Raw genomic sequence first — 7561 nt, 5'->3', positions numbered from 1 at the left:
TGAATCTCCTACAGATTAGCCAGGGGTAAAGACTCCAACATCTCAGGTTACTGGCTGTTTATGCAGTCAGACATACACGTCTAGGGTGGAACAACTTTCAGAAAAACCTTCCAGACTCCAGGCGGATTCCTACAACTCTCCCAACAACTACAAAACGACCCTAACAGTATACCAAACATGACATAACTACAACCCCTGGAAGGAATCAAATAAAAACCTGCCTATATGGAGGCCGATGATGAGTCTTTGAAGTAAAGAACGAGAACGAGGCTGTCGCTCTTATCAGTCAGATTGAGTCCGTCCATCCCTGTAACTTCCTGCATGTCTCCTGCAGCTGAGGTGTCCCTTTGCCTGTTCCCTGTCCTTGCTGAGGTAAGTTATGAGCTGGAGGGCTCCTCTAATGATCCCTGCCCTCTGGGCCTGTGGAGGCAGGATATGGGACGCCTGGGTCCGAAGAAGTGCGGTCTGGGTTAGACCACTTTCTTAGCCGCAGGTTCAGACGTCTGGCGGATGGTCCAGACAAAATATGACACTGAACTGTCCCTCCGCCCGCCTTGCTAGTGCCCTCAAGTTATTGATAGTGGATATCATATTTGCACTGCGCTCTCCTTTTGGTGTTCCTGTTGCATTTGGTGGTTAGTCAGTTCTTTGGTTGATGCAGGATTCAGAAGGTTTGCGCTCCAGTCAAACTGTCAGCTTCACTTGTAGTCACACTACCACAATGCTTTGGCTTGACAAGTTGACTGTGTACAAGGCCTGTGTTAACTGACGTTAAAGTAAACATCTGTATATTTGAAGAAATCCCTCTAAAGCAGCTTGTTATTCTAATTTGTTTGATCGGACCCATTGCCATTTCACAGCTGCTTGCAAGGCTGAATTGGAGATGACAGTGGGGTAATGCTACAAGCGCAGAGGTGAGATTTTCCAGCATTTTCTGCTTGCATGTCAGGATTTCTGGGACGCTGGCATCCTCATGAAGGAGTCATACAACAGTGTGTTTTTCTTTCTGTGTGCCGTAACCACGCTGGAGGTGTGGGACAGTGCAGCAGAGACAGGGCTGGCAGCGGATGAAGGATACTGTTTTTGTGCGCTCGCGTCTGCAGGACCACCCCTTGCTCTGGCAGGCGGGCTACCATTGCAGGCTCATTTATGTTGGAGTCTTATGTGTGCCCAGTTTCCCGAGGCGGGGGCTGAGGTTATTTTCACAGACTGTCAAACCAAATGTACACTCGGTCCCGTCCAATTGTTGAAGCGTTCCAATTTGTTTGAGAATGATCGCCTGTCTCTGAGACGGAGTTTTGTTTGGTCGAGGGCTCTAGGCATGACATCAATGGAGAAAAACTGTCACTTGATATATTTTTGTCATGGAATACTGGGGAAGGTTGAAAAATAAGAGAAATCCCAGTCGAAAGTGCCTTTGAAATCATTTTACACAGACTGACACACTGTTACTAATGTGATGAGCAGCTATTCGAATTCAATGTTGAGATGTGATGTCAAGTCGACAAAAAACGATGAGGGGACTACTCCATCCAAAACGTCCCAGAAGCACCACCACTGTCGGGGCCTCCTTTCACAAGAGAGACAGGAGAGGACACATTCTCTCCATCACCCTGTCTCTCCTGAGATGAATCACCTGGTTCCAGGGCAGAGTGGATGAAGAGCAGTACACCCGGTTTATACTGCTGTCTTTCCTCTTGCCCGGTGTCATCCACTCTGTTATCTTAGTCCTCACCAGTCTTTTTAGGATTGAATATTCCTTTTCAAGTTTAATGAGATAAGAGACCCGGGGGAAGCCTCGTACCCCTGCCATGTTCAAAGGCCAGTCAGCCTCTCGGGAACTGCTTTATCTCAGGCCCTGATTGGCCCGGCTGATAGGTGAGACTGAGGAGCCCCATGGCCCAGGGAAGTGGCCTCTCCTCGGGGGGAGCAGCGGCAGGCAAACCTGGCCTCTCCGGTCTCCCAGAGCCCCATCCCTGGAGCTCAGGCATCTCTGGGATGCCGTCCGTCCCCCGTCCCCCCCTTTGATTCCTGTGGCCCGGGCACTTTTACGTGCCCGCCTCCCTCACACCACCACGTTCCACAGCCCATAAAGCAAGTCCTCTGCTCTCCAGCTAGTTGGACAGGACGTGTTTGTAAGTGTTGCCTGAATGCACCGCCAGGCGAAACAACACCCTCAGGGCTCGTAAGACTTGGGATTTCTTCTCTCGAGCCCATGCCAAGAAACCGTTTCTTGTTCCAGATGAGTTGCTCCAGTCGTTTGTGGCCTATGTGATCACGGAGCATCGGGACCTGTCTCATGGTCTACATGGCATGGTAAATGATATGTGTTAACGAAGGCTTCAGCCAACAGGGAACAGAGTAAACTCGTATAATGCCCCGACAAAATCTCCTTCATCAAATGACATGCTGTTTCATGATTAAATAGCAATCCTTCTCCAAAGGATTACCGTGTTCTCAAATATCTCTCTGGCCTAGCTCAAGTTTCAGGTTGAAAATTGTCCTTTTTCTAAAAAGAACATAAAACCAGTGTTTCATCTTTCACAACTCTTGAGTCTTCACTCGTGCCAGACTAATTTCTTTAAATAATTCATGGCTTTCCGTAGGATACCAGTATTTTAAACTATCCTGGAGGTTTGAGGTTGGTTCGGTGTAGTGTCCAACGTGGGTTGGAGCAGGGGGACCTACAACCAGAGGCAGTGAGACTCTGGAGGCATATTTTTCAAGGGAGGCTGAAGGACTCTCTCATTATCACTATACATTGATAGAATGAAGCTAAGGACCAGGGAGAGATCCCTGAGGCATCTGCGTGCAGGGGAGTTGATTGTCCTCCATGCTACACACCACTATATCATCCAATGGCCAATCTCAAAGGAAAACATCTGTGTGTGCAGATACGTAAGGCTAACGTGTTGGTGCAACTGCACACAGCAGCTTGGAGACAGTGGGGGGGGGGGGGGGGGGGGGGAAGAGGGCTCCAACCACTGTGAATGTCCCCAACGCCATGTTTATTCATCTGTGCAATGTTTTAATGATGTCATCATTCAAACACATTGCCGAGAAGCTACGCTCAATAGCTCATCTTGGATTCCATGCGACCATATATCAGGTATGAGAAATGCCCATGAGAAAGTATGTTCCAACACTTCATAGTGTAACCTTTAGTCTTCGATACTTCACCCTGTGTGGATGGATCTAGGAAGCTGTCAGAAATCTGGATGCCTTGAAAAGGAGAATTAGCATCACACTCCTCGAGCCGCTGAGAGTCCACTCAATCCCTTTATTGAGCCCGAGCAAGGGGATCTTTCATGTTATTATACGATTATATCATCGTATATGTTTGTAGATACAGTAATAAATGTTTAAATAGTAAACCTTGGAGAGGTCTCTCGATGTTCCTAATAGTAAAATAATACTAAGATAAAAAAGAAAGATATTGTTTTTTCAATCTCTGAGAACATTAAAACAAACAAACAAATTAGGGGAATGCTTGCTTGAAAAATGTCTGTTTGTCCTTCACATTGTTTTCATTTGCCAAGTAAAGAGGCCCACATCAAACCTAGCACTGAGGAATGCTGATGTGCCTAACTCAATATCTAACACAAACAGCTTGTAGCGAGGGCTTCTAGACAACATGACGATTAAGGTTGTGATCTTCTGTTAGAAGGCAACATTAGATGTTGTGCCAAGTCACTAGTCCTCAAATACTCTAGAGAATCCCCCCTCTAAGCTTTTCAGTCTTCAGACAGGAATTGTGTTCCCAAATTCTCTTGTCTGTGTGCCTTTTCTGAAAGCAGTAGTTACATTTTAGATTGTGATTGGTTCAAGTTCCAAGTATGCACCATACTCCACATGTCCTGTTTAGTGTGAACGATGACTGAGTACTGTGGGCCCAACATTAATTTTGCATGCCGGTAAGGTGTTGACTTTTGCAAATTCACTGAGGTGAAATTCTACTTTTCAGCCTGCCAAAAATGAGCTCAACATTGTGCAGCTGCAGAAGGTATTTTAATGGATGAATGTTAAATCATCATTATAAATGTTCTATTCCTGTTCAGGGTGAGAAAGACGCCTCTAAAAAGCAGTCTCCTGGCAGTGAACCCGAGTCACTTCATGAATCCAGCACCAGGGTGAAGATGGCAGACGTTTCTGTTTTCATGTGCATGAGCTAGACTTCAACTCTATCCAAGAGGATCTGGATTCTGCTGGATTAGTGGACACATGGACATCCAAGCCCATAATTGACATAATACTGTAAATGTCAAGATCAAATTAGTGGTTTGCATTAAAAACCAACGGTTTACATTTTGCTGTCGAATTCCATGACCAGGAAACAACACTACTTCAGACCAACACTGAGGCTACTACTTGTGGGCACAGCCACAGTGGACATAAGCCTCACCCTGGTTCTTTGCCCTAGCTGCTGTTTCAGCCCAGTGTCTACTTTGAGAACGTGGAACCAAGACCAGGCAGGAAGGCATGCCTACTCTGGCGTACTCTACGAGCTCTGGCGTTGTTTTTGGACAAACCGGGGGGGGGGGGGGGGGGGAAACCACTATGGGGATCATGTGATTTAAATGCACAGGATGCCGAAGATTGTGGCAAGCTGAAGCTAGCACCGGTTACGCACATGAAGGTCAGCTGGCACTGCCACCTCTTCCTGGCTGGTGGTAATCCGGCATGAACAAGCATGCTTTGTGCCAAGCGCATAGTGGAAGTGACGGGGCAACAGGTGGTCGCTACTGGTCTTTATTCCTCTGCTTAGCATTGGTGGAGAGCTGGATTTGAGACATGGACTGAACTGCTTCAAATTCCTTTGGAGGGAACTTCCTCTTCAATCTGTATGACATCATAGTAAGGGCTGCATGTGCATGTATTTGGTTTGGAGTTGGATTGGATTTAGAAAGTGACTTTGTTATGAAGTGGGATTGTTGCGTTATGCAGGTGGTTGTTTCGATGAGCATGAGAAACATGAGAACACATTTTGATTTGAGTACATGTGAACTAAATACAGGTACTTTGATCTGTTGGTCGACTTGAGCTGGGAAAGAGTCCTGAGTAAATCTCCTTCACGTTTATGTCTGAGAGATAACAGAAGGTTCTCTTTTGTAAGGATATCGTCATCATCAACCTTCAAAAGGCTCTTGTCCACATTTGTTATCGTTTATAGATTGGCAGGAGACGAGAATGCAGCTCCTTGGCTTGAAGGAAATTGGTAACAGATTGCCTGCAAACCTTTCTCTGGCATGAAAGAGGAGGGTTCTAAACACCTCACCATTTCAGGTTTCTTTCCAGAGTTGATATAAACACGAAAAGCTCAAGTTCCTTGTGATTTGAAAAAAAAAGGGCATTTGCTCTCTTGCTGTGCAAAGCTTCTTGGTTTGGCTTCAGATAACAGCCTGATGAAAACAGGAAATGATGCTTGGGTCTACGTGGGGTGGGACCCACTGTGAGCAACAGGTTTCTATTTCTCACATCCAATTCTCTCATTTCTTTGAAAAATCAAACCCCGTGGTTCACAAAGCACCTCTGGAGCTCGTTCTCTTTTTGAAGGATATGACACCATTAATAAAGCGTGTGAACACAGACGTTCTGCGTAGCCTATGCTGCCCTGGGAATATTGTGATCTCTCCTCCTGCTCATGATCTCAGAACGGGAGACTGTCAGGTGTCAGTCAGCAACAGCCCAACACCGTGGGGAGTTACGGGGGCTCCTGGGCCTCTGGTGCGGGACTTGGAAGCAGATGAAGGTGTCTGGAGGAGAAGTATAGGTCTGCTTTCCATAAAGACCTGGCATCCTATAAGACAGATCCACTTCATATTCATAAATTGTTTCGTCGGGGAGTTGGACAGTGAGTGTACAGCATTTTTCGAAATAACTGTAGGAACGTCAGAGATGAAAAGGTCGAATTTGGCCAATGGAAGTTCTCACGAAAGGGAACAAAACTGTTCTCATAAATGTTGACGATGCAGTGTTTTCCTAAGCATCATGAAATACTTTTTATTGATTTTATTGTCTCCATGCTGTAAAAGAGGGCAGACATCGATTCATGGAGGCTCAAGGCATCTACAGTTTAAACAGTAAAAGATCATAAAAACATGCAGAGACCGACCAGAGAGGGACTGTTCTTTTCACCCACCACGCTGAATATGAGCAGCAATGATTTGGACAGTAAAAGCGATAGGCCCACTTGTTCACTTCTGGTCTGGGCACGGGGCAGAGCTGAGGTCCCCAGCCCCTCGCTGGCTGGTGCTGCGTCCGGCCCCAGCCCAGGCGTGTAATACTGTTTGTAATGAGAAATCTAAACAGGGAACAGCAGTGAGGCATGACAGGAATGTGTTTCCATTGGAGGGAGCTCCGTGCAAGAAAAAGAGAAGGGGAAAGAAAAAAAAACACAAGTAAAGTTGAGGCAGAGTTGTGTCCAGAAGGAGCTCTCAGCTGGGCCAAGGCGGAAGACTAATGTTATTGTACATTGGCTGTCACTCTGCCAGCCCTCTCTCACCAATTGGCTCCTCACCTCCCCCCTCCCACCCCCCCCCCCCCGCCCTTCCTCCCTCCTTTCCTCCCCCACAACCTCCTCCCTGGTTCCCTGAACCTCTGTTTGCTCAGGTGGGCAGTGACACGTTTCAGAGTGAGCCCCAGTCGTCGGACTCTGCACGCATGGCTGTAGCCTGTGTCATCGACTGGGTGTCCGGAGGGGCCTGCTGAGAGCGAGAAGGTAGGGCTCCAACCTGAGATCGCTGTGGGTGGGAGCAGGGCAGGAAGCTGGAGCACAAACACAGGGAGGAACGAGGGAGGGATGGACAGGGTGGAAACGAACGAATGAAGGGTGGGTGGGTGGACATGTGAGAAGAAGGCAAGAGTAAAATAGAGAGAGCGAGAAAGAGAGCGAGAGCTAGAAAGAAAGAGTGGAAAGGAACAGAATGAAAAAAAAAAGGAAAAAAAGTTGACCACCCGTTCTGAAAATTAGCAAGGAGTGGTTATGGTCTATGGTCCATGGAGGATGTCTTGGTTTATGGTCTGCGGAGGTTGTCTTGAAGTTCTGAGTTTATTTTATCATGCCATGCCGTCTCAGAACCTCTGTCAGGAATTCTCATTCTGCAAAGACTAATTACAGTATAAACACTACATTAAAGTCCCCAGGGCACTCCACTGTAATATTTACCTTTTCCTCCAAACAACCCTGACATCCCTGTAAAGATTGATTTGGTACAAAGAAACCTCTTTTTCCTGTTGTATATTTGTTTTGAAAAGCAAATAGTCTGGTGTACCTAGATTGAGAATAACATGTCAAACAGGCCGAAAGAGATGAGGTTCGTTTTCATTGAGTGCGTAAATACATCTCTTCTTAGACAACAATAGTAAAACCTTCAGGATCATTTCATTATCACCGGTGTAAGAATACACTATTGCGAAATTGAGGAAATCCATTGGTCCAGTCAGGATTTTGCAATAGTAGGCTTTTTTTAATCCACAGACTCAATTTTAAGTGTGTTATCAACGGCTAAAGTAACGCGTTTACTTAATGAAGGAACCATTGATGAGAAAACAGCATTAGTTC

The sequence above is a fragment of the Hypomesus transpacificus genome, chromosome 2 (assembly GCF_021917145.1).
Source record: "Hypomesus transpacificus isolate Combined female chromosome 2, fHypTra1, whole genome shotgun sequence".
Lineage (NCBI taxonomy): Eukaryota > Metazoa > Chordata > Actinopteri > Osmeriformes > Osmeridae > Hypomesus > Hypomesus transpacificus.
The sequence above is the reverse complement of the archived record's forward strand: the minus strand, read 5'-3'. Positions refer to the sequence as shown.